The following is a 26,156-nucleotide window of genomic DNA, read 5'->3' as shown; positions in this document are numbered from 1 at the left end:
TGGGTATTTCGTGCTGAATGTCCCGAGTGCACCCGAAATCATCTTCATGCTGTGCAAACACTCCCTGATATCGCTGTAGAAGTTGTTCGATCTGCCTTACTTGTCCAGCAGAAAACTCAGTCAGGTTAGCTTCCATTTCTTCCAGGAGGTGGCGTCCAGCCAACGGTTCTCTTCCATGTTCCTGGCTATTGAGGGACACCTCTAGGGTCCATGGTTTTCCTTCCACAGGTGCCAGCCCAATAGCGTCAGCTCTAGTAAGGGCCTCCGGATTACGCACACTCGCGCCACCTCTTGTTGGGGCAACAACTGTAAACTGGTGCCACTTAAATTGATGCAGCGCACGGGTACTCGACCGCGCCGCACGGTGGCCAGAGTTCGAGCAATCAGGAGTCCAGAGGGCGCTTCTTCTCCCTCCATTGGTTCAACTTGAATGTCCACGCCCTCTAAGGACACATGTGCCAGCACCGGCAAAGTGAGTACAGTCTGTCCCACCGGCAGTGTCATTGTGGCTTCGGGCGGTATCGATACCTTACCAAGGTACTGGGAGGTAGTGGGCAACTTTTGAATCTGACTGACCCGCACGAGGTGCTGGAACACTCTCTTGTTAGCTGGGTCTCGAGTGGCGCGGGTCCAGTTGTTTTTGCTACAGCCCTCAGCCAGGAACTGTCCGACTTCTTTCAGCACATTCATGCCCAGGGTTACAATGGGCCCATCGCCTCCGGGCCCGGTGGTCAGTACAATCCCTTTTCGACCGAGGTCCTTTCCACATGCCCGCACGGACATCCATACTACTCCCGCTACTGGGATAGGTAGTTGATTAGCCGCCACCAGTTTGACAGTGGGTTCCCGGCAGGAACGAGCGACTTCAGGAAAGTGACTTTGGAAGTACGTCTCAGGCATAGTGGTCACTTGAGACCCGGTGTCCATCAAACAGCGGATCCGCTGCCCATTGAACTCAGCCCAGATAATGGGCCTCTCGGAGACAATGTCTTCAGAGCTCCCTCTTCTACTTTCTGAAGCTCGAGACCCCACGGTATGCTCCACAACCGTGGGGCATTTTAGTTTAACGGCTGTCCCCTCCTCCTCCTTTCTCGGTTGGGACAGTCTTTGGAGATATGCCCCCTACCTCCGCAGGTCCAGCACTCCGGTCCTCGTTCTGCCGATAGGTCGGGTACATGTCGTGCTGGGGCCGGATAGGAACGTCTTTCTCGTTCTGGTCTCCATCCGCGTTGAGCAGTACGGTCCGTCGGCAAGGGGGCAGTAGGAGTCTTCCTAATAGAATTCAGCTCACCCCGAATGTCTCGAATTTCCTGATGTATATCCCGTACCCAATCAGGCTCTTGGTTGGTGAATCCAGGAGCAATTGCCTCATGACTTCTAACTGTGGCTTTGAGAACAGGAACTTCTCTCTCCAGGACTCTAGCTTCAGCCACTACCTCCAGGAAGCCCATATCAGGGCTCAATCGCAGCCGCTCCTTCAGGATCTGCCTCAGGGAAGGGTCTTTCAAGCCAGCAATCAGTTGGTCACGCAACACCTCATCCAATGGTCCCAGTCCTCGGTTCCCATCTCGAGTTTTCTTAGTGATGTGGGCCGTCACTTCCTGTAATGCATTAACATACTGATTTACTGTCTCATTTTCCCCTTGGACCCGCTGAAACAACCGTAAGCGCAAGTGTCCCAAATCTGTAGTGTCACCGTGCATGTCCTCTAGAATTTTTATCACTTTATCTACGGTGTCACGGTCCCCAGGTGGGCGGTACATCACAGTCTGTCGGGCCACTCCATCAAGGGTTAGGAGGGCCAGCTCCGCCTGGGCTAGAGGGTCAAGGGGATACATACGTAGCATACTTCTCAGTCTTTCTGCCCAGTCCCAAAGTGACATGCCATCCCCTGTAAACTTGGGAAGATGGCTGAGCATAGCCCCCAGGGGTATATGGCTCCGGCCGGACCCAGCCACAGACTGATCCGCCATCTCTGCGTCTGAATGTTGCATCCTGCCGACTACGCCAAATGTAGTGCAGGTACCGGAATGCAACGCACAGAGACACAAGGCGAGAACAGTCAGAGATGTTTGTAAACAGTTTTATACAACAGGTATACTGAAACAAGGGATTAGCAACAAGGATAATGAACAGTGGTTTGAAATATCAGAAAAATACGAAATTTCTCAAAGTAAGTCGCAGTCTCTTAAAGTAAGGTGATGCCCTCAAGCATGAGAAGCACCACACAAGTTCTTTAACCGTGAATTTGGCCCTAGCGGGGGTCACCGGTTATTCCCGCTAGGCCGTGAGTCTCTTTCCGGATGAATTCAATTAAATCACGTTGTGCTACTTTAGCCCCAACCGTCCCCCTCCCAACCTGAGTACTTAAACCCAATTGTCCCCGGTACCGTGGGTGAGCAGTGAAAGTGACGGCCCTGCTCACGTATGCAGCTCCTCTCTGCTTGGCTGTTGGGGGCAGTCTCTTGAGCCTTGGATAGGGGGGTCCAGGCCTCGTCTGTCGGCGGCCGATGTCGGGTTCAACGAACTCACTCAGCACCGCGATCAGGTTCCTAGTATCCTCAGCAGGCACAGCACTCGGGTCACAACTGTGAGGGATCCGGAGCTCTTTTACCGGTGCCCGGCTGGAGCACCTCTCAGGCCTCTGGATTTGGCCTGTCACGCGGGGTTTCTCAGGACGCAGGGAGCACGTCTGCTCCTCTCTGCTGCTTGGCGCCAAAGACCCCTCAGGTTTGGCGCGCTGGCCTCTTATCTCTCTGAACTCCTTCCTGGAAGTCACCTGATCGGGTCCAGCCTCTGAATCTGCCCTCCCTGCAACTTCCTTTGCATATTTTGGTTTCGCTTGACTGTCTCTGGCCAGTAGATGGCAGTCTCGCTCCATCCTTGAAACAGCATGTCGAAGTTCTTTTACAAGCTTTTTAACTCATTCTACAGGTACAGCAGGTGAGGGTAGAGCTAGTCAAGGAGGAGGCTGGAGACAGCACAGCTAGGGGGAAGCCACCCATGACCGGGGTTGGCCTGGAGGTTTCACCAAACACCCCCCCCCCCCCGTTTTGAATAAGGCTTTCTTGGGGATTGGATAAGAGGAAGTTGGGGCGAGTAGTAGGAGAGGGCATATATAGGGAAAAGTGCGGGGAAACCGCCATTCCCTGAGGAGCAGCGGACTGATTACCTGAAGAGCATTGACTGATTACCAGATGGCGTCCATTGAATCCCTGGTGGCCCAACTCAGAGACGCCGCCAGGTCACGGAGAGGGGGATGGCTGGAGTCCCAGCTTTCTGCCTTACTTGGAGCAGCTGAAAATATGGAGGCGCCATCCGGAGCTGTGCGAAGGAGCAGGAGGACCCGGCCCTCAGAGAGACTGTCACCGGAGGGATCAACGCGCAACAGGCGCAGGCTCCGGAGCCCCTCCGGGGACCCAACGGGAGGAGAGCAAGACTGCGAGGTCCCTGCCCGTCGCGCTCGCCCCGGCAGGAATCCATCTAGCCGGCCTGTTGGCGCTGCACGACAAGGAGCGCGGCCACACCGGAAGTCAGGGCCGCACTGGAAGTGACATCCGCACCAGAAGTGACTTCTGCACCAGAAATGACGTCCACACCGAATGTGCGCCCCCCGGGAACAGCGTCGCTTGAGCCGGGGTTCCGGGCCCCGGCCGAGCGGCGATCGCACACCGCAGCTGGGCTGCACAGGCCAGCTGCTACCAGCGGTGGGGGGCAGATCAAGGAGAGAGGGCCCAGGAGGATCGGGGGATCAGAGGAAGAAACGGCAGGCGCCACTGGCGATGCTCCTGTCGGGGCGCCTGCTGGGAGGATCACGACGACACCAGGAAGGCAAGCATCTGCGGGCAGGCGGCAGTCCAGGGATCCATTGCTGCCTAGCTCATATGGAAGATGTGGAAGAGGAGGAGTGGCGGGCGGTGACACTGCGCTGCCTGGCAGCGTCCGTTTTGGCAGCACGGACCAGGCCCGTGTGTCTGGGTCTGGTAGCCGGAGGAGGCCCAGAGCTGCATCCAGGAGCATAAGGCGGTCAGGCGGGAGGCGAGAGTCGAGGAGAAGACAATCTGCAGCATCTGTGACCGTTCAGGTCCCCCCTGGTGACGTGGAGGCCAGGGGCGCGGACCTTGAGCGGCGAACGGACACAGAAGGATCCGATTCCAGTGGTGACCGTGACGGAAGTGGCGATCGTCAGGACTCAGGAATTCCGGCTGGCGGGCACACAGCACCTGCGCAGCTGCATGAGTATAATTCTATGTCTCGTTTGTCGCCCGCAGGGGCTGTTTTGCAAGGGGGGGGTAGTGGTCAGTTTGCAGGGCCAGAGGGGAGGAGCTTAGGCGGTCCAGGGGGTGCAGAGGTATCGGGGATTAGGGATATCTTACATAGCATGTCACAGATTTTGCTTAGAATGGAGAGCGGGGCAGCGGGTGGGTCAAGGGGATCCCCCGTAGGAGCCTGGTTGCCAGGCCAGCAGGTGTTGCTGCAACCCAGTTGCGTTATGGTAGGGTCTGCGGCGGGCACTGAGGTAGCGTCTACGGGCGTTTCTGTGTCTGTTCAAACAGAAAAGGACAAGGGCGATACGGTAAAGCTGGATGATAGGGCAAAGGGTGAGGTGTATGTGTGCTTCGAGGGGCCACTGGGGGCACATTTAAAAAAAGAGGTGAAGGAGAAAATTTGGCGTGATGAATACGTCGAAATCTTCTCCCTCCTTCCCTTGGAGAAATTTAATTTAGACAAGGGGAGGAAGGATGATAGCAAAAAGGAGGAGGGGGAGAAGCGCAGGTGGCTCTTGATCCCTCAGACTTTTGCAAATTGGCTTCAAGCATTTGCTATATTGGCCGGTGTCATTGGGGAAAAGTTTCCAGAAAATTGCTCGGGTTTATTCTGTTACTTAGACGCGATTGGGGAAGTGCATCGTACTTACGGGGGACAAACATGGCTGAGGTACGACGAGCAATTCAGGCAGAGGAAGGCGGTGCGGCCTGAGATTAAGTGGGACCGGAAAGATATTGGCCTTTGGTTAAAAGTGATGGCCCCTGCTAGATACCGGCAGTCCTTTCACGGGAGCGGAGGAAGCGGGAGTCAATCGTCGGGACAGGGAGGAGGTAGTCAGGGAGCACAGGCAGGAAAAGAGAAGTCGGGAACGTGCTGGCAATTTAATGATGGCCAGTGCAAATATGGGAACAGCTGTAAGTTCAAGCACGTTTGTTCCTATTGCAACGGGAGCTCCCATGGGGCAGCAAAATGCTTCAAAAAAGGAAAAGGAAGGATTTCTGTGGGTACCGGTCAAGGGGGTGACTCCAGTGAATCTGCTAGGGATGGCCCCCTTTCTAAGTAGATATCCTGATCAATAGAAGGCCAGGATTATTAATGATGGGTTTTTGGAAGGTTTCAGGATCCCGCCTCCTGACCATACGGTTCCTTTCTCTGTTAAGAATTTGAGGTCTGCTTTGTTGCATCCAGAGGTTGTCTGTGTTAAGTTGGCGAAGGAGGTGGAGTTAGGTCGTATGGCAGGGCCTTTTGATAGTCTACCGGTTGAGGGTGTGATCATTTCTCCTTTGGGGGTGGTGCCTAAGAAGGAGCCGAATAAATTTCGCCTGATCCAGCATTTGTCGTACCCAAAAAGTTGTTCGGTTAATGACGGTATAGCGCCGGAATTATGTTCGGTTGAATACACATCATTTGATGCGGCTGTGTCATGGGTGCGCAGGTATGGGCCTGGGTCATTGTTAGCAAAAACTGACATTGAATCAGCTTTTAGGTTACTCCCGGTTCACCCAGCTAGCATTCCACTGTTGGGTTGTTTTTGGAACAAAGGTTATTACCTGGATAGGTGTTTGCCTATGGGCTGTTCTATTTCATGTTCATTGTTTGAAACTTTCAGTACTTTTCTGGAATGGGTGGTCAGGGATGTTGCAGGTGTGCAGTCCGCTATCCACTGCCTGGATGACTTTTTGTTCATAGGTCCCCCAGATTCGTTTGTCTGTGGCAATTTGTTGGCAGCCATGGTGTGGGTTGCAGAACGTTTTGGGGTCCCTTTGGTCAAGGAAAAAACTAAAGGTCCTTGTACTGTATTGAGTTTTTTAGGAATATTGATTGATACGGATCGCATGGAGTGTCGACTGCCCGAGGATAACTTGTTGTTACTCAGGCAGGAGGTCGAGCGAATTGGTAAACTGCGTAAGGTGACATTGAAGGAGCTCCAGTCGCTGCTAGGGAGATTGAACTTTGCTTGTAGGATCATGCCTATGGGCAGAATATTTTGTCGTAGGCTGTCAAGGGCGACAGCCGGCGTGCTGGCACCGCATCATTTCATTCGTTTGAATAGAGAGCACAGAGAGGATTTGTTGGTGTGGAAGCGTTTTTTGGACAATTATAATGGCAGGTCGTTGATTCAGCAGGAGTTTTTGAACAGCTTTGATTGCGAGATTTACTCGGACGCGGCAGGCGGTGCTGGCTATGGAGTTTTTTGTAAGGGAAAGTGGAGCGTGGGAAAATGGCCCGATTCATGGAAAGAGAGGGGTCTTACAAAGAATCTCGCTCTGTTGGAATTATTCCCAATTGTAGCTGCAGTCTCGATTTGGGGTGAGTTCTTTTTGAATCGGAGAGTCAGGTTTCACCGCGATAACATGGGAGTGGTGACGGTGATTAAAAGCTTGTCGGCTTCGTCTCCTCCGGTTATTAAGCTGGTCAGGGAACTGGTACTACGGTGTTTGGAGTTGAATGCATGGATTTCGGTGGTGCATGTGCCAGGTGTCCAAAATTCTATAGCGGATGCTTTGTCTCGTTTCCAGTGGGAGCGTTTCCGTGCTCTGGCACCGGAGGCAGAGGTCGCAGGAGTGGAATGCCCTTCGCAGTTGTGGCAGCTGATTACGGACGAGTCGGAAGATTGATCCAGGAGTCAGTGGAGACTTCAACTTGGTCTACTTACGAGGCATCCTGGCGAGTATGGCAAAGCTGGGTGTCACATTGGGGGACAATAGAGAGTGACGAGGATAGGACGTTGGCGGTCTTGTTTTTGATTGGTAAGGCTGCGGACTTGGGGTGGTCGCCATCTAGAATTAGTAAATTTGTTGCTGGCCTCGCATTCGGTTTCAAGTTACAGGGTTTGACTGATCTTACTAAATCCTTTTTGGTCAAACAGGCACTTAGAGGTTTTCGAAAGGGTAGCAAGAGTGTGGATAAGCGTAGGCCAGTCACGTTTAGTATGTTGGAAAGGTTAGGTCTGGTTTTGGAAAGGATTTGTTGTTCTACTTTTGAGGCTGCTCTGTTTAAGTTAGCTTTTTCTTTAGCTTTTTTCGGGGCAATGAGAGTAGGCGAGTTGGTCGCCACCAGCAGGAATAGGAAGGGAGGTTTATTAGCCGAATACATGAGTTACTGGGCCTGGGGTATCGATTTTTGGATTAGACGCTCAAAAACTGATCAATTGGGTAGAGGTAAGCCCGTCGTTTTGAGTAGAGTGGACGGGGCTCTGATGTGTCCAAGAAGGTGCTTGGAGGTTTATTGGCAAGGGTGGTCGGGTAGACCAGGCCCACTGTTACGTCATTGGGACGGGTCATTTCTTTCCCATTTCCAGTTTATAGCGGTCCTAAAAAAGGGGGTGCAGGAGTTGGGCCTTAGCCCTGGAGTTTACGGCTCGCATTCTTTTAGGATTGGCGCAGCGTCTGAGGCTGTTAGGCGCGGTTTGGGGGCGGAGGTAATCAAGCAGATTGGAAGATGGAGTTCGGACCGTTATTTGACGTATGTTCGTCGTTAAATACCCAGGACCTTGTTTCATTTGTGAGTTGTTTGGATAGTTGTTGAATATGCTTGTTTATTATTCTTTTAGGTGGTGTTCCCTCGTTAGCTTGGATTTTCAGACATTCGTACGTGCACTGGGGGGCTCTGCGTGCGGACGTAAGGCGTGACGGTAGGCAATTGGGCTTTCCGAGGGTACAAGTGGTTATAAGGTGGATAGGTTTTAGGGGGATGGTTTGGAGCCGGTTTTTGTCGGAATTTCATAAAGCGGCAAGATTGGACAGAACACCGGATATTCTGGTTGTGCATTTGGGAGGGAATAATTTGGGGGCAAGGCCCGTGAGAGAGTTGATTCGGGATATCCGTTTTAATTTTTTGAGATTGTGGACTTCATTCCCGGGGGATTTGACGGTTTGGTCGGATATTGTGCCCAGGAAAAAATGGCGGGCGGTCAGATCCGGAGAAGGTATAAATAGAGCGAGAGTTAAATTAAATAGGGCCATGTCCAGTTTTGTGTCAAGGAATGGCGGCATAAGTGTTAGGCACTTTGAGTTGGAATCGGGGGTTGGTAATTTTTGGTTAAAGGTGTTCATCTCAATGACATCGGTATGGATCTTTGGGCCCTTGCAATACAGGAAGGGATTGAAAGGGCGTTGGTGGCTTTGGGGCACTCACGAGCCTAAGGTTTCAGGGCTGTTCGTGGTTGGCGGGGGGGTGGGGTTCATGGAGTTGGTACCGAATTGTCGGTGGAAGGAATTGGGAAAAATTCCAGGTCATTTAAATTGAGTGGGAGGTGATCTGGCAGTCGGTTCTGGGCTCTGGACGGGGTTTTACCTCGGGAGCATTTAGTTGGTTGGTCTTTCACAGAATGTGGAAGTTTTGGTGCCCTCGAGCTGGTGCTGAACGGCTGAGGGTAACATGGCGGTTGATTTTATAGTTAATTTAAAGCCAGATCTATTAGCTCCAAAAACCCTCCCTCCATATATTTATATATATATATATATATATATATTTATTTCTTTGTTATTTGTTGTTTGTTAATAAACGGCCGCTGTGGCCAATTTATCTAACGAACAACATGTTGTAGAGTCTTTATTTCAGGGACGGATCATGGGATCCCGGGGTTTTGTGGGAAGTTGGAAGACAACAGGGAAACCACATTGGCCGTAACAGGTCATGCAGCGGTGTGGTGGAGCGGTGGTTACTGCAGGTTGAAGGCTTGTCGGAAGATGTGGGTCTTCAGGTTCCTTTTGATGGTTTCCACGGTAGGCGAGAGTCTGATATGTTGGGGTAGAGTTCCAGAGAAGGGAGGATGCACAGGAGAAATCTTGTATGCAATTGTGGGCAGAGGAGATAAGAGGGGAGTAGAGAAGGAGATCTTGTGAGGATCGGAGGCTGCGTGCAGGTAAGTACTGGGAGACTAGGTCAGAGATGTATGAAGGTTTTACAAAAAAAATTCAATAAAAAACATTGAAACACAGATATATGGGGGAGACAGGTTGTGAATGGCTTTTGTATGCCATGGTTAGGGTTTTGAACTGGAGTCTCTGGGTACATGGGAGCCAGTGCAGGGATTGACAGAGAGGAGAGGTCGGGGAACAGCGGGGGGACAGGGGGATTAGTCAGGTAGCCGAGTTTAGGATAGATTGGAGGGGTGCAAGAGTGTTGGAAGGGAGGCCACAGAGCAGGAGGTTGCAGTAGTCGAGGCGGGAGATGATGAGGGCGTGCACTAGTGTTTTTGCAGATTCGTGGTTGAGGAATGTGCGGATCCGGTAGATGTTTTTGAGTTGACGTTGGCAGGAAGTGGAAAGGGCTTGGATATGTGGCTTGAAGCACGGTTTGTTTCTTAAAAAAAAAAAAATGCTGTGTTGGAATAGGGGTTGTCTGAAATAGGATAACCCCCTTAAAGTGAATCTGTCACCAGGTTTTTGCTATCTAATCTGACAGCAACATAATGTATGGGCAGAGACCCTAATTCCAGCAATGTGTCATTTACTGGGCTGCTTGCTGTAGTTTTTATAAAATCACCATTTTATCAGCAGGAGATTATCACTAGAGGACTAGTAAGCCTGCTGCTAGGTAGTCCTCGGTATTCATGTGCTCTGTATAACCCCATCCCCACCACTGACTGGAGGAAAGCTGCCAATCAGTGGTGTGGGTGGGGGTTATACAAAGCTCAGCATTCAGAGAACTACTAGAGCTGCAGCAGATAAAACACTGATTTTATCAAAATAGCAGTAAGCAGCAAAAAGCGTGAGATATCACTGTAATCAGGGTCTCACCCCCTATATCATGCTGCTCTCAGATGGGGCATCTAAAACCGGGTGGCAGATTCCCTTACGATTTAACAGCACTTTCAGATGACTTTTTAGAATAAGGAGTACTATATAAGGAATAATTGCCACTCATTATACACTCCTGAGTGGACATGAATGTATGGGGAGTGTACATTATATGATGGGTATCCTGCATTTTTTCTCTGCATTATAAGCCTCAGCATTTACCTTTTCTGTGCTCTGCTTTTTCTCCCTCCAGCTCCCCCTTCCATAGGTTTATAGGGGCATCGCAGACATTTTTGTTAAAATGAACCTGTCGCGTTCCTCCCGGTAGCGTTCGACTTCCAGTCAACGGGGTGGCACTGCTCTGTGTATAGAAAGTGGCGCCTGTAACTGCGACCCCTGTAGTGACTGACGGCAGCTCAGCATTAGGGCCGGCTGTCAATCAGGGCTGGGGGCACGGTGACAGCCATCACTCTCTATACACAGAGCGGTGACTGAACCAGTGCCACCCCCAGGACTGATACCCAAACGCTATCAGGTGCAATAAAGTTCATTTCCTCCTGGCAGAGGGAGTCTAAATGCCGGCACTGGGCTGGTTCAGAATGCTAATAACCTGCAGAGTAACCCCATATCTACAGGTTGATAGCGTTTTTTCACGTGACAGGTTCCCTTTCCTTCTCCCACAGATTTAGCAGATATTGAGAGTGAATGATTAGTGCAGGAGACCAAAAAATGTCTTTTAAGTGACAAAAGAAGAAGGTTTATCTGATAATGTTTATTACAAAGTGTCTTATCTTTACTTGCACTATTGATTAATGAAATCAGGTTAGGCTGGAGCAGGAGCACAGTGATAAGACAATCAGAGGGAGACACGGGCAGATCGTGCTGCAGCTTATTCTAGTAAGGAGTTTATCTCACTTCAGTGCTGAGCACTTCTACACAACCATATCACTGTCACTGCTTCTGAACATGTGCTGAATGGAAAGCGGGAATCCCTCCCGCCTGTGTGCGATGTGTACGTGAGCAGTCAGTGCAGCATTCTCTACCCACTAGCTGAGAGATAACTGAAGCTTAGCGCTAGAGCCTGCACAGGGGAGAACTGGTGACAATTGCAGGACACACAGGGACCAGAATAGAATATACACATAGCAGTAGCCATCTCACATGACTGTTATGCCCTCAATATAACATTCATTGTGTACGCTGTCCATCAGTGTACAAGCTGTGGAGATCTGACCGAGGCCGGCAGTACCAGGCACACACACTTATATGGATCTTTGTTACGGGTCCGGGAGGTGGAACCTCTGAGCTGCAATACAAGGGGGAAGTCCTTGTAACGAAGCGGGTGACTCCCAGGGAGGGCAAGCAGGTAGTCACAGCAAGTGACGGGGACAGTCTCTGGGTAAGCGGGCAGTTGGTCACGGCAGGTGACGGGGACAGTCTCTGGGTAGACAGGCAGGTGGTCACGGCAAGTGACGGGGGCAGTCTCTGGGTAGACAGGCAGGTGGTCACGGCAAGTGACGGGGGCAGTCTCTGGGTAGATAGGCAGGGGGTCACGGTAAGTGACCGGGGCAGTCTCTGGGTAACCAGGCGAGGGGGATACCTGACAGGTAACTGGCGGGCGCTCCCAGGTGAGCGGGCTGACGGAGACAGCGGGAAACAGGCAGGTAACTGGTGGACGCTCCCAGGTGAGCAGTCTGACAGACGAGGCAGGAGACAGGCAGGCGACTGGTGGACGCTCCCAGGTGAGCAGTCTGGCAGACAAGACAGGTAACAGGCAAGTAACTGGTGTACGCTCCCAGGTGAGCTGTCTGGCTGACGAGGCAGGTAACAGGCAGGTAACTGAAGGACGCTCCCAGGTGAGCGGACTGATGGACAAGGCAGGTAACTAGTAGACGCTCCCAGGTAAGCGGTCTGGCGGACAAGGCAAGTAACAGGCTGGCAGGCAGGACGAGAAGTCAGGCTAGCAGCGGAACCTGAGGGCTGAAGCACAGGTGAGACACAGTGCAAACAACATAGCTCGGGCACCTCCATTTTGGAGGTAATTGGCCGGGGACTCCTTAGAACGGTGCGCGCGGTCCCTTTAAGAGAGGGGGAGCGCGCGCGCCCTATGCACCCTGCCGGGGAAGGAGCGCGTGCCGGAAGCAGCGGGGAGAGAAGCGCTGGAGGACGCCGCGCCAGGAGCGGGGAGGTGAGAGGGACGGCGTCTCTGCCTAGTACGGGGCAGAGACGCCGATGCTACAGTACCCCCCCCCTTTAGGCCCCCTCTTTTTTTGGCCAGAAAGAAATTTTTCAAGGAGAAGCGGGGCGTTGATGTTCTCCCTGGGTTCCCAAGTTCACTCCTCAGGACCAAACCACTTCCAATCTACCAGAAAAAAGGTCTTTCCTCTTACCCTCTTGGAGGCCAGAATACTCTCTACCTCAAAGACGTCATCAGCGGAAACCGGAGCAGGAGGGGCACCTGGATTATTGGAAAAAGAGTTAAAGACAACAGGTTTGAGGAGAGATACGTGGAAGGAGTTAGGAATCCGTAAGGTGGCCGGGAGTTTTAATTTGTAGGCCACTGGATTTATTTGCCTGAGGATTTCGAATGGGCCGATGAAGCGAGGACCTAACTTGTAGGAGGGTATCTTGAGCCGTACATGTTTGGAGGAGAGCCAAACCTTGTCTCCCGGACGGAATTGAGGCGGATCCAGACATCTCTTATCAGCATATCTCTTCATCCGCTCGGAGGACAGAAGAAGTGCGGACCTAGTACTCTCCCAATTGGTAGAAAACTCGCTGACAAGAGACTGCGCGGCAGGGTTGTCCACAGAGGCGGAGACAGGAAACGGAATCCGGGGGTGCTGGCCATAGACAACAAAGAACGGGGATTTGGAAGAGGACTCGCTCTCGTGGTTATTGTAAGAGAACTCGGCCCAAGGGAGGAGGTCCACCCAATCAGAATGGTGGGCATTAACAAAGTGCCGGAGATAGCTGGTAAGGATCTGATTGATCCGCTCCACTTGACCATTGGACTGAGGGTGGTAAGCGGAGGAGAAGTCCAGGGTGACGTCCAGCAGTTTACATGTGGCTCTCCAGAAGCGCGAGGTGAACTGAACCCCTCGATCCGACACGATGTGGAGGGGTAGGCCATGGAGACGGAAGATATGGCGGATAAAGTCCTTAGCCAGCTCAGGTGCAGACGGAAGACCAGGCAGGGGAATGAAGTGGGCCATTTTAGAAAAACGGTCCGCGACCACCCAAATGAAAGTACACCCGGCAGAGACAGGAAGATCGGTAATGAAGTCCATAGCGATGTGTTGCCACGGGGCAACAGGTATGGGAAGCGGCAGGAGATGACCAGCTGGTAAGTGTCTGGGAACTTTGTTGCGGCCACAAGATGAACAGGCAGAGACGAAGTCTACCACATCCTTACGCAGGGTAGGCCACCAGTAATGCCGGGAGATGAGTAAGAAGGTCTTTTTTTTGGCCGGCATGGCCAGCAAGTTTAGAAGAATGACCCCAGTGAAGAACCTTCTCACGGTTAGGAGGCGCCACGAACGTCTTACCGGGTGGAAGACGAGTCAAATCCAAGGGGGCCACATTCATCACCTTGGAGGGGTCAATAATGTGCATAGGCTCCTCCTCTTGGTCGGAGGACAGGAAGGATCGGGACAAGGCATCAGCTTTGACATTCTTGTCCGCCGGGCGGAAATGAAGGATGAAATCGAAGCGGGCAAAAGACAAAGACCACCGGGCCTGACGTGGATTAAGTCTCTGGGCATTTTGGAGATATGCCAGGTTTTTGTGATCCGTGTAGATGATCACCGGGTATAGAGCCCCTTCAAGCAGGTAACGCCACTCCTCCAGCGCCAATTTAACGGCTAACAGTTCTCAGTCTCCAATGGAGTAATTGCGCTCAGAGGAGTAGAAGATTTTAGAGAAAAAGCCGCAGGTTACCATTCTCCCGGATGAAGACTTTTGGGTGAGCACCGCTCCGGCTCCAGAGGAGGAAGCATCAACCTCTGGGTAGAACTGTTTGTTGCAGTCCGGACGGTGCAGCACAGGGGCAGAGGAGAAGGCTTGCTTCAGGGAAAGGAAGGCCTCCTCAGCTTCGGGTGGCCATACCTTGGGATTTGCTCCCTTACGGGTGAGCGCAGATATGGGCGCAGTCCGAGACGAGAAATGAGGAATGAAGAGACGATAGTAATTAGCGAAGCCCAGGAATCGCTGTATCGCCTTCAAGCCCTCCGGACGGGGCCACTTTAGGACAGCAGAGAGCTTCTCGGGATCCATTCGCAAACCTGTCTGGGAGATAACATAGCCCAGGAATGGAAGAGAGGTCTGCTCAAAAAGGCACTTCTCGTATTTAGCATAGAGGTGGTTCTGCCTGAGCCTCAGCAGGACCCTCCGGTGTGAGGGAAGATCCGGAGAGAAGACCAAGATGTCGTCCAGGTATACCACCACGCAGGAGTAAAGAAGGTCACGGAAGATGTCGTTGACCAGTTCTTGGAAGACGGCGGGAGCATTGCAGAGACCGAAGGGCATCACACGGTACTCATAGTGTCCGTCCCGGGTATTAAATGCCGTTTTCCACTCGTCTCCCTGACGGATACGGACCAGGTTATATGCTCCACGTAGATCCAGCTTGGAAAAGATCCTGGCGCCTTTAAGGCGATCAAATAACTCAGAGATGAGTGGAAGGGGGTATTTATTTTTAACCGTGATCTGATTGAGTCCTCTATAGTCAATACAGTGGCGTAGCGAGCCATCCTTTTTTTTGACAAAGAAGAATCCGGCTCCAGCCGGGGAAGTAGACTTCCGGATGAATCCCCTGGCCAGATTCTCCTCTATGTACTCAGACATGGCTCGGGTTTCGGCCGCAGACAACGGATAAATACGCCCACGGGGTGGAGTGGCGCCAGGTACCAGGTCGATCGGGCAATCATATGGCCTATGAGGTGGCAATGTCTCTGCTTCCTTCTTACCAAAGACGTCAGCATAGGTCCAGTAAGGAGCTGGAAGACCGGGTAAATTAGCTGGGGTAGGTGGAGGACGATCCGGACGAACCGGAACCAGGCAGGTCTTATGGCAGACCGGCCCCCACCGGAGTACTTCACCGGAATGCCAGTTCAACACGGGTTCATGTGTCTGGAGCCAAGGAAGACCTAGCAATAGGGAGTGGGAGAGTCCGGGCAACACATGGAAGGAGACTACCTCAGAGTGCAGCATTCCCACCTGCAGGGTTATGGGTTCCGTGGTGAGCAGGATGGTCACTGGAAGGAGTCTTCCATCCACGGAGGCGACCGACAAAGGTTCAGCCAGAGACTTGGTGGGAATACGGTATTTCTCAACCAGGGACTGGGAGATGAGGTTTCCAGTGGATCCAGAATCCAGGTGGGCGAGTTCAAAGTGACGGTTCTCTCCCCAGGAGATAGATACAGACAAAGTCAGGGTTGGAGAGGATTTATTTTTGTCTAGGGCGACCTCTCCGAGCGGTCCTAGACACTGGAGTTTCCAGGCCTCTCCGGGCAGGAACGAATCAGGTGCTCCTTACTGCCACAATAGAAGCAGCTCCCCTCGGCTCGGCGTGACTCTTGGCGAGATTTGACCATCTTGGTCTGGTCGATCTGAATGGGCTCGGGTGAGTGCACCCGGGGAGTGACAGAAGAGGAGACAGGTTTCTGGAAAGTAGGAGCTAGGCGGGGAAACCTTCTCTCACGGGTGGTCTCTTTGGTGCGTTCTTGAAACCGGATGTCAATCCGGGTAGCCAGTGACACCAGGTCATCCAGGGTGGTAGGAATATCCCGACCGGCGAGCTCATCTTTAATCCGACCGGAAAGACCCTCCCAGAAGACGGACACCAGGGCCTCATTATCCCAGGCAAGCTCAGAAGCGAGGGTGCGGAACCGTATGGCATATTGGCCCACGGTGAGACTCCCTTGACGGAGACGTAGCAAAGAGGAGGCAGATGAGGTCTTTTGTCCCGGTTCATCGAAGACTCTCCGGAAAGCAGTGAGGAAAGACGACAGGTCGGACACCAGGGGATCCCCTCTCTCCCACAGGGGGTTAAGCCATGCCAGTGCCTCCCCAGTGAGATGGGACATGATGAATGCCACTTTGGCCCGGTCGGAGATAAACTGGTGAGCCAAGAGTTCAAAGTGCAGGGTGCACTGGTTTATGAAGCCCCGAGCTTGAGCGGGGTCGCCTCCGAAGCGAGGAGGTGCAGAAAGCCGGGGTCCGGGGCAGGATGCCATGGTATTGGTGGGCAGCGGCGCTGCCGGGGTGCGAGTCGTGACACTAGCGGTGGTTGCTGGTGGAGCAGTCAGTGTGTCCAGGCGGGAGTTGACATTCTGCAGGTGGTTCAGGATGGACTCCTGCTGGGATCTCTGACGGGAGACTTCATGGTATAGGTCAGAGAGCGAGGGAGCTTGGGTGCCACCGGGTTCCATGGCCCGAGCTAACTGTTACGGGTCCGGGAGGTGGAACCTCTGAGCTGCAATACAAGGGGGAAGTCATTGTAAGGAAGCGGGTGACTCCCAGGGAGGGCAAGCAGGTAGTCACAGCAAGTGACGGGGACAGTCTCTGGGTAAGCGGGCAGTTGGTCACGGCAGGTCACGGGGACAGTCTCTGGGTAGACAGGCAGGTGGTCACGGCAAGTGACGGGGGCAGTCTCTGGGTAGACAGGCAGGTGGTCACGGCAAGTGACGGGGGCAGTCTCTGGGTAGATAGGCAGGGGGTCACGGCAAGTGACCGGGGCAGTCTCTGGGTAACCAGGCGAGGCGGACACCTGACAGGTAACTGGCGGGCTCTCCCAGGTGAGCGGGCTGACGGAGACAGCGGGAAACAGGCAGGTAACTGGTGGACGCTCCCAGGTGAGCAGTCTGACAGACGAGGCAGGAGACAGGCAGGCGACTGGTGGATGCTCCCAGGTGAGCAGTCTGGCAGACAAGACAGGTAACAGGCAAGTAACTGGTGTACGCTCCCAGGTGAGCGGTCTGGCTGACGAGGCAGGTAACAGGCAGGTAACTGAAGGACGCTCCCAGGTGAGCGGACTGATGGACAAGGCAGGTAACTAGTAGACGCTCCCAGGTGAGCGGTCTGGCGGACAAGGCAAGTAACAGGCTGGCAGGCAGGATGAGAAGTCAGGCTAGCAGCGGAACCTGAGGGCTGAAGCACAGGTGAGACACAGTGCAAACAACATAGCTCGGGCACCTCCATTTTGGAGGAGGTGCCTTATAAATGGGAGGTCCTCCGGTAATTGGCCGGGGACTCCTTAGGACGGCGCGCGCGGTCCCTTTAAGAGAGGGGGAGCGCGCGCGCCCTAAGCACCCTGCCGGGGAAGGAGCGCGTGCCGGAAGCAGCGGGGAGAGAAGCGCTGGAGGACGCCGCGCCAGGAGCGGGGAGGTGAGAGGGACGGCGTCTCTGCCTAGTACGGGGCAGAGACGCCGATGCTACAATCTTGCTGTGAAGGGGCATCAGCGCCCCAGTGAGCACCATGGACCATTTGTTCTGTTAATTTGGAGGACCAATAACGTAATGCAGTAAAGTACCTGTACATTATCTGATAATGCCCTGTATATTATGTACTTACATTATTATTGCTATTATTACATACAGTTTTTACAGTACAGACTCATTTTTTGTTACATCATTTAGATGAAAAAGCGAGGTCTGGTTCCCACAGATGCCACATATACTGCCCTGTTCAACGCCTGCGCGGAGTTGCCATGGAAAGACTCGGGTCTGCAGCACGCACTGAAGCTGCGGAAAGAATTGATGGACAAGAACATTGCGCTTAATCCCATCACTTACCGGAGCTCGCTGAAGGTCTGCACGCTGAGCTCAGGACTGCAGGGGAGCTGTGAGCTATTTAAGGTAAGTCAAGGTCACAGTCCTGGTCACCCACAGTGGAGTCCTTATAAGATGCCCCTATCGTAGATTAACCCCTACCAGGTATATAGTATTGGAGGCAGCAGAAACTATGGGCTCCTGTCAGGTATATATTATTGGAGGCAGCAGAATGTATGGGCTCCTGTCAGGTATATATTATTGGAGGCAGCAGAATGTATGGGCTCCTGTCAGGTATATATTATTGGAGGCAGGAGAATGTATGGGCTCCTGTCAGGTATATATTATTGGAGGCAGGAGAATGTATGGGCTCCTGTCAGGTATATATTATTGGAGGCAGGAGAATGTATGGGCTCCTGTCAGGTATATAATATTGGAGGCAGGAGAATGTATGGGCTCCTGTCAGGTATATATTATTGGAGGCAGGAGAATGTATGGGCTCCTGTCAGGTATATATTATTGGAGGCAGCAGAATGTATGGGCTCCTGTCAGGTATATATTATTGGAGGCAGGAGAATGTATGGGCTCCTGTCAGGTATATATTATTGGAGGCAGGAGAATGTATGGGCTCCTGTCAGGTATATATTATTGGAGGCAGGAGAATGTATGGGCTCCTGTCAGGTATATATTATTGGAGGCAGGAGAATGTATGGGCTCCTGTCAGGTATATATTATTGGAGGCAGGAGAATGTATGGGCTCCTGTCAGGTATATATTATTGGAGGCAGGAGAATGTATGGGCTCCTGTCAGGTATATATTATTGGAGGCAGGAGAATGTATGGGCTCCTGTCAGTTATATATTATTGGAGCCAGCAGAATCTATGGGCTCCTGACAGATATATATTATTGGAGGCAGCAGAATCTATGGGCTCCTGTCAGGTATATATTATTGGAGGCAGCAGAATCTATGGGTTGCTGTCAGGTATATGTTATTGGAGGCAGCAGAATGTATGGGCTCCTGTCAGGTATATATTATTGGAGGCAGCAGAATGTATGGGCTCCTGTCAGGTATATATTATTGGAGGCAGGAGAATGTATGGGCTCCTGTCAGGTATATATTATTGGAGGCAGGAGAATGTATGGGCTCCTGTCAGGTATATATTATTGGAGGCAGCAGAATGTATGGGCTCCTGTCAGGTATATGTTATTGGAGGCAGCAGAATCCATGGGCCCCTGTCAGGTATATATTATTGGAGCCAGCAGAATCTATGGGCTCCTGTCAGGTATATAGTATTGGAGGCAGCAGAATCTATGGGCTCCTGTCAGGTATATATTATTGGAGGCAGGAGAATGTATGGGCTCCTGTCAGGTATATATTATTGGAGGCAGGAGAATCCATGGGCCCCTGTCAGGTATATATTATTGGAGGCAGGAGAATCCATGGGCCCCTGTCAGGTATATATTATTGGAGCCAGCAGAATCTATGGACTCCTGTCAGGTATATATTATTGGAGGCAGGAGAATCCATGGGCCCCTGTCAGGTATATATTATTGGAGCCAGCAGAATCTATGGGCTCCTGTCAGGTATATATTATTGGAGGCAGGAGAATGTATGGGCTCCTGCCAGGTATATATTATTGGAGGCAGGAGAATGTATGGGCTCCTGTCAGGTATATATTATTGGAGGCAGGAGAATGTATGGGCTCCTGTCAGGTATATATTATTGGAGTCAGCAGAATCTATGGGCTCCTGTTAGGTATATATTATTGGAGGCAGGAGAATGTATGGGCTCCTGTCAGGTATATATTATTGCAGGCAGCAGAATCTATGGGCTCCTGTCAGGTATATATTATTGCAGGCAGCAGAATGTATGGGCTCCTGTCAGGTATATATTATTGGAGGCAGGAGAATGTATGGGCTCCTGTCAGGTATATATTATTGGAGGCAGGAGAATGTATGGGCTCCTGTCAGGTATATATTATTGGAGGCAGGAGAATGTATGGGCTCCTGTCAGGTATATATTATTGGAGCCAGCAGAATCTATGGGCTCCTGTTAGGTATATATTATTGGAGGCAGGAGAATGTATGGGCTCCTGTCAGGTATATATTACTGGAGGCAGCAGAATCTATGGACTCCAGTCAGGTATATATTATTGGAGATACAAAAACTAGAGGAGACTGAGTACATGACATCAAATAGAAAAAACTTTATTAAGAATAAAAAAGTCACATTAAAAAAATACATATCTCAAGTATGTGTGAGTTGCAGAGCATGTCAAGGTAAAGAGACATATGAAAAAATGGCCATAGTCATGCTTCGGTCATGGGGGAAAAGGTACCTATACACATAAGTGGTCAGGAGAAAATCCTGATATGTACACCAAATGAAAAGGTCTTCCCAAATCACAAAGTTAGCCAAATCTCCATAAATGATAAGACATAGGGTGGGAGCAAAAAATGGGTTATTTAGAGAATAAATAGCATTCTGGAAGTACAACATACATATATATATAGGCTGCTACAAGCATCCAACATTAGGAGAAATAACCCAGATACGCATTGTTTCAGACATAAGTAACTCACCCGTATATATATCAATAATAATGAAACAAGAGGGGAAAAGAGCGGTAAGGGAGTGGACCAACGGAGCAGGAGCGAGCTGATATAGAGCCCGCAAGCCTCAACGCGCGTTTCGCGTGATATGCTTTCTCAAGAGGCGTCTCCTAATGTTGGATGCTTGTAGCAGCCTATATATATATGTATGTTGTACTTCCAGAATGCTATTGATTCTCTAAATAACCCATTTTTTGCTCCCACCCTATGTCTTATCATTTATGGAGATTTGGCTAACTCTGTGATTTGGGAAGACCTTTTCATTTGGTGTACATATCAGGATTTTCTCCTGACCACTTATGTGTATAGGTACCTTTTCCCCCATGACCGAAGCATGACTATGGCCATTTTTTCATATGTCTCTTTACCTTGACATGCTCTGCAACTCACACATACTTGAGATATGTATTTTTTTAATGTGACTTTTTTATTCTTAATAAAGTTTTTTCTATTTGATGCCATGTACTCAGTCTCCTCTAGTTTTTGTATTTACTTTTGAGTAGGCTATTTTCCATGGTTATGGAGTATAAGCTATTTTTCTTCTATATCTCCTATCCATGATGTTATGTATGTTGGTCGATGTGTATTTAATATATTATTGGAGGCAGCAGAATGTATGGGCTCCTGTCAGGTATATAGTATTGGAGGCAGCAGAATCCATGGGCTCCTGTCAAGTATATATTATTGGAGGTAGCAGAATGTATGGGCTCCTGTCAGGTATATATTATTGGAGGCAGCAGAATCTATGGGCTCCTGTCAGGTATATATTATTGGAGGCAGCAGAATGTATGCACTCCTGTCAGGTATATATTATTGGAGGCAGGAGAATGTATGGGCTCCTGTCACGTATATATTATTGGAGGCAGCAGAATCTATGGGCTCCTGTCAGGTATATATTATTGGAGGCAGCAGAATGTATGGGCTCCTGTCAGGTATATATTATTGGAGGCAGGAGAATGTATGGGCTCCTGTCAGGTATATATTATTGGAGGCAGGAGAATCTATGGGCTCCTGTCAGGTATATATTATTGGAGGCAGCAGAATGTATGGGCTCCTGTCAGGTATATATTATTGGAGACAGGAGAATGTATGGGCTCCTGTCAGGTATATATTATTGGAGGCAGCAGAATGTATGGGCTCCTGTCAGGTATATATTATTGGAGGCAGGAGAATGTATGGGCTCCTGTCAGGTATATATTATTGGAGGCTGCAGAATGTATGGGCTCCTGTCAGGTATATATTATTGGAGGCAGGAGAATGTATGGGCTCCTGTCAGGTATATATTATTGGAGGCAGCAGAATCTATTGGCTCCTGTCAGGTATATATTATTGGAGGCAGCAGAATGTATGGGCTCCTGTCAGATATATATTATTGGAGGCAGCAGAATGTATGGGCTCCTGTCAGGTATATATTATTGGAGGCAGCAGAATGTATGGGCTCCTGTCAGGTATATATTATTGGAGGCAGCAGAATCTATGGGCTCCTGTCAGGTATATATTATTGGACGCAGCAGAATGTATGGGCTCCTGTCAGGTATATATTATTGGAGACAGGAGAATGTATGGGCTCCTGTCAGGTATATATTATTGGAGGCAGCAGAATGTATGGGCTCCTGTCAGGTATATATTATTGGAGGCAGGAGAATGTATGGGCTCCTGTCAGGTATATATTATTGGAGGCAGGAGAATGTATGGGCTCCTGTCAGGTATATATTATTGGAGGCAGGAGAATGTATGGGCTCCTGTCAGGTATATATTATTGGAGGCAGGAGAATGTATGGGCTCCTGTCAGGTATATATTATTGAAGGCAGCAGAATGTATGGGCTCCTGTCAGGTATATATTATTGGAGGCAGCAGAATGTATGGGCTCCTGTCAGGTATATATTATTGGGGGCAGCAGAATGTATGGGCTCCGTCAGGTATATATTATTGGAGGCAGCAGAATCTATGGGCTCCTGTCAGGTATATATTATTGGAGGCAGGAGAATGTATGGGCTCCTGTCAGGTATATATTATTGGAGGCAGGAGAATCTATGGGCTCCTGTCAGGTATATATTATTGGAGGCAGCAGAATGTATGGGCTCCTGTCAGGTATATATTATTGGAGGCAGGAGAATGTATGGGCTCCTGTCAGGTATATATTATTGGAGGCAGCAGAATGTATGGGCTCCTGTCAGGTATATATTATTGGAGACAGGAGAATGAATGGGCTCCTGTCAGGTATATATTATTGGAGGCAGCAGAATGTATGGGCTCCTGTCAGGTATATATTATTGGAGGCAGGAGAATGTATGGGCTCCTGTCAGGTATATATTATTGGAGGCAGCAGAATCTATGGGCTCCTGTCAGGTATATATTATTGGAGGCAGCAGAATGTATGGGCTACTGTCAGATATATATTATTGGAGGCAGGAGAATGTATGGGCTCCTGTCAGGTATATATTATTGGAGGCAGCAGAATGTATGGGCTCCTGTCAGATATATATTATTGGAGGCAGGAGAATGTATGGGCTCCTGTCAGGTATATATTATTGGAGGCAGCAGAATGTATGGGCTCCTGTCAGGTATATAGTATTGGGGGCAGCAGAATCTATGGACTCCTGTCAGGTATATATTATTGGGGGCAGCAGAATGTATGGGCTCCTGTCAGGTATATATTATTGGAGGCAGGAGAATGTATGGGCTCCTGTCAGGTATATATTATTGGAGGCAGGAGAATGTATGGGCTCCTGTCAGGTATATATTATTGGAGGCAGGAGAATGTATGGGCCTCTGTCAGGTATATATTATTGTAGGCAGCAGAATCTATGGGCTCCTGTCAGGTATATATTATTGGAGGCAGGAGAATGTATGGGCTCCTGTCAGGTATATATTATTGGAGGCAGCAGAATCTATGGGCTCCTGTCAGGTATATATTATTGGAGGCAGCAGAATGTATGGGCTCCTGTCAGATATATATTATTGGAGGCAGGAGAATGTATGGGCTCCTGTCAGGTATATATTATTGGAGGCAGCAGAATGTATGGGCTCCTGTCAGATATATATTATTGGAGGCAGGAGAATGTATGGGCTCCTGTCAGGTATATATTATTGGAGGCAGCAGAATGTATGGGCTCCTGTCAAGTATATAGTATTGGGGGCAGCAGAATCTATGGACTCCTGTCAGGTATATATTATTGGGGGCAGCAGAATGTATGGGCTCCTGTCAGGTATATATTATTGGAGGCAGGAGAATGTATGGGCTCCTGTCAGGTATATATTATTGGAGGCAGGAGAATGTATGGGCTCCTGTCAGGTATATATTATTGGAGGCAGGAGAATGTATGGGCCCCTGTCAGGTATATATTATTGTAGGCAGCAGAATCTATGGGCTCCTGTCAGGTATATATTATAGGAGGCAGGAGAGTCTATGGGCTTCTATCAGGTATATTTTATTGGAGGCAGCAGAATGTATGGGCTCCTGTCAGGAATATGTTATTGGAGGCAGCAGAATGTATGGGCTCCTGTCAGGTATATTTTATTGGAGGCAGGAGAATGTATGGGCTCCTGTCAGGTATATATTATTGGAGGCAGGAGAATCTATGGGCTCCTGTCAGGTATATATTATTGGAGGCAGGAGAATGTATGGGCTCCTGTCAGGTATATGTTATTGGAGGCAGCAGAATCTATGGACTCCTGTCAGGTATATATTATTGGAGGCAGGAGAATGTATGGGCTCCTGTCAGGTATATATTATTGGAGGCAGCAGAATCTATGGGCTCCTGTCAGGTATATATTATTGGAGGCAGCAGAATCTATGGACTCCTGTCAGGTATATATTATTGGAGGCAGCAGAATCTATGGACTCCTGTCAGGTATATATTATTGGAGGCGGATAATATCTGGCTGCAGGACAGGAATGACATCACCGCCCAGCAGCTCTCATCACATTGCCCTCTGTTCACACCTGAGCTGTGTCCACAGTTTATAACTGAAGCAATAACTGTCATAAAGCCGCTGTAAATGGGACAGAAAATCTGCACCAAAATCTGTGCAAAACTTAACTGCAGATTTTAGTGCAGATTTGGCCACAGATTTCACTCTTTGCAAACCATTAAGTGAAATTAGCAGTGACAATCCACACTGAGAACTTGTGTGGGCGCTATATGATGTGTGTTGTAGGTACTGTATAGCGGTAATGTGTCGGCACTATATGATGTGTGTTGTAGGCACTGTATAGCGGTAATGTGTGGGCGCTATATGATGTGTGTTGTAGGTACTGTATAGCGGTAATGTGTGGGCGCTATATGATGTGTGTTGTAGGTACTGTATAGCGGTAATGTGTGGGCGCTATATGATGTGTGTTGTAGGTACTGTATAGCGGTAATGTGTGGGCACTATATTATATATGTTGCACTGTATAGCGGTAATGTGTCGGCACTATATTATATATGTTGTACTGTATAGCGGTAATGTGTGGGCACTATATGACGGCATTTTGTATACTTATACAAATAAATATTGGCATCCTGCTTTGCTTTCTGCTCACGGCCCCGTCGCCTTCTCTCCTCCGGCCGCGCCCCGTTGCCTTCTCTCCTCCGGCGGCGCCCCGTCGCCTTCTTTCCTCTGCCCGCGCCCCGTCGCCTTCTCTTCTTTGCCTGCGCCCCGTCGCCTCCTCTCCTCTGCCCGCGCCCCGTCGCCTTCTCACCTCTGTCTGCGCCCCGTCGCCTTCTCTCCTCCGGCCGCGCCCCGTCGCCTTCTCTCCTCTGCCTGCGCCGTGCCCCTTCCTCACTAATGTTATTTGCTTTCCTTAGATTTGCTTTCTGACAATATTGTGCTTTCGCTGACCCACGCTGCAGCCGCAGAGGTCGTCCTGCAGATCATCTCGGAGTGTTACCCCCAGGTAATAATAAATACTATTAATTACAGCCCCATCTGTGACCTGAGCAGATCCACACTAGGCTATGCCACTGGAGATCCTTGGGGACCCCGCTGGGACCCCCACAATCTTTTTTGTCACTCTTGGGCTAATGATACATGGGGTAAGAACCAGCGCCCCCCTGTCCATAGGCTGCTTGTGAAATTCTCTCTCTATATATATTTTTTTTAGCTTCAGTCTTTGGACCTGAGTTGTCGTCGTCTCTCCAAGCTGACTGGTTTTGCTCATCTCTTCTACCTGACCCGGCACCTGCAGAGTCTGAACCTCTCCTATAACGAGGTACGTCGCCTCCTTGCGCAGGGATCGGGTCTGCTGCCGTCGTGACGTCTTTTCCGATTACCCCGTATATGCCATCGATCGTAGGGTACCGGTGGGTACAGTGGCAGTCAATGGCCTCCTGAAGACCCCCGTCCTGCCATCTCTGTACATCTGTGTTCCCAGTATAGTACAAGCGATCAAACAGTCGCAGAGTCCAGGGCAAAAATAAGTAAAAATTTATTTAAAAATGAATAAATAAACTAAAACCCATAATTTTCATTTGTCTCGCTTTTCCCAATTAAAAACTAAAGAAATTAAAAAAATAAATAAAAAGAAAAATTTGTATATCGAATCCTTAAAACTCCATCCTATGAAAATATAAAGAACCCAAATTGTAAACTGATTAAAAAAATTAAAATCAAAATAATTGAATTTTCGATCGCTGCACTTCTCAAAAATGGAATAAAAAGCAATCGATCAAAATGGTATGAATAAAAATACAAAAAGACCCTCACCCAGCCCCAGCAACAGAAAAAGTTACAAGTCCCAAAAATGGAGGAATAGAAAGCCCATACTCATCCTG

General features: G+C 50.0%; 1 protein-coding gene across 1 annotated transcript in view; it reads left to right on the top strand.

The window, feature by feature from the left end:
- LOC141258279 (nuclear RNA export factor 1-like) overlaps positions 1–26,156 on the top strand; it is a 60,053-nt gene that overhangs the window by 30,838 nt on the left and 3,059 nt on the right. The gene's annotated exons all lie outside the window — the stretch shown is intronic.

This window comes from Phyllobates terribilis, unplaced genomic scaffold (assembly GCF_046119375.1).
Source record: "Phyllobates terribilis strain yellow unplaced genomic scaffold, ASM4611937v1 Scaffold_3__8_contigs__length_932513732, whole genome shotgun sequence".
Classification (NCBI taxonomy): Eukaryota; Metazoa; Chordata; class Amphibia; order Anura; family Dendrobatidae; genus Phyllobates; species Phyllobates terribilis.
This window is presented reverse-complemented; position numbering and strand designations above follow the sequence as displayed.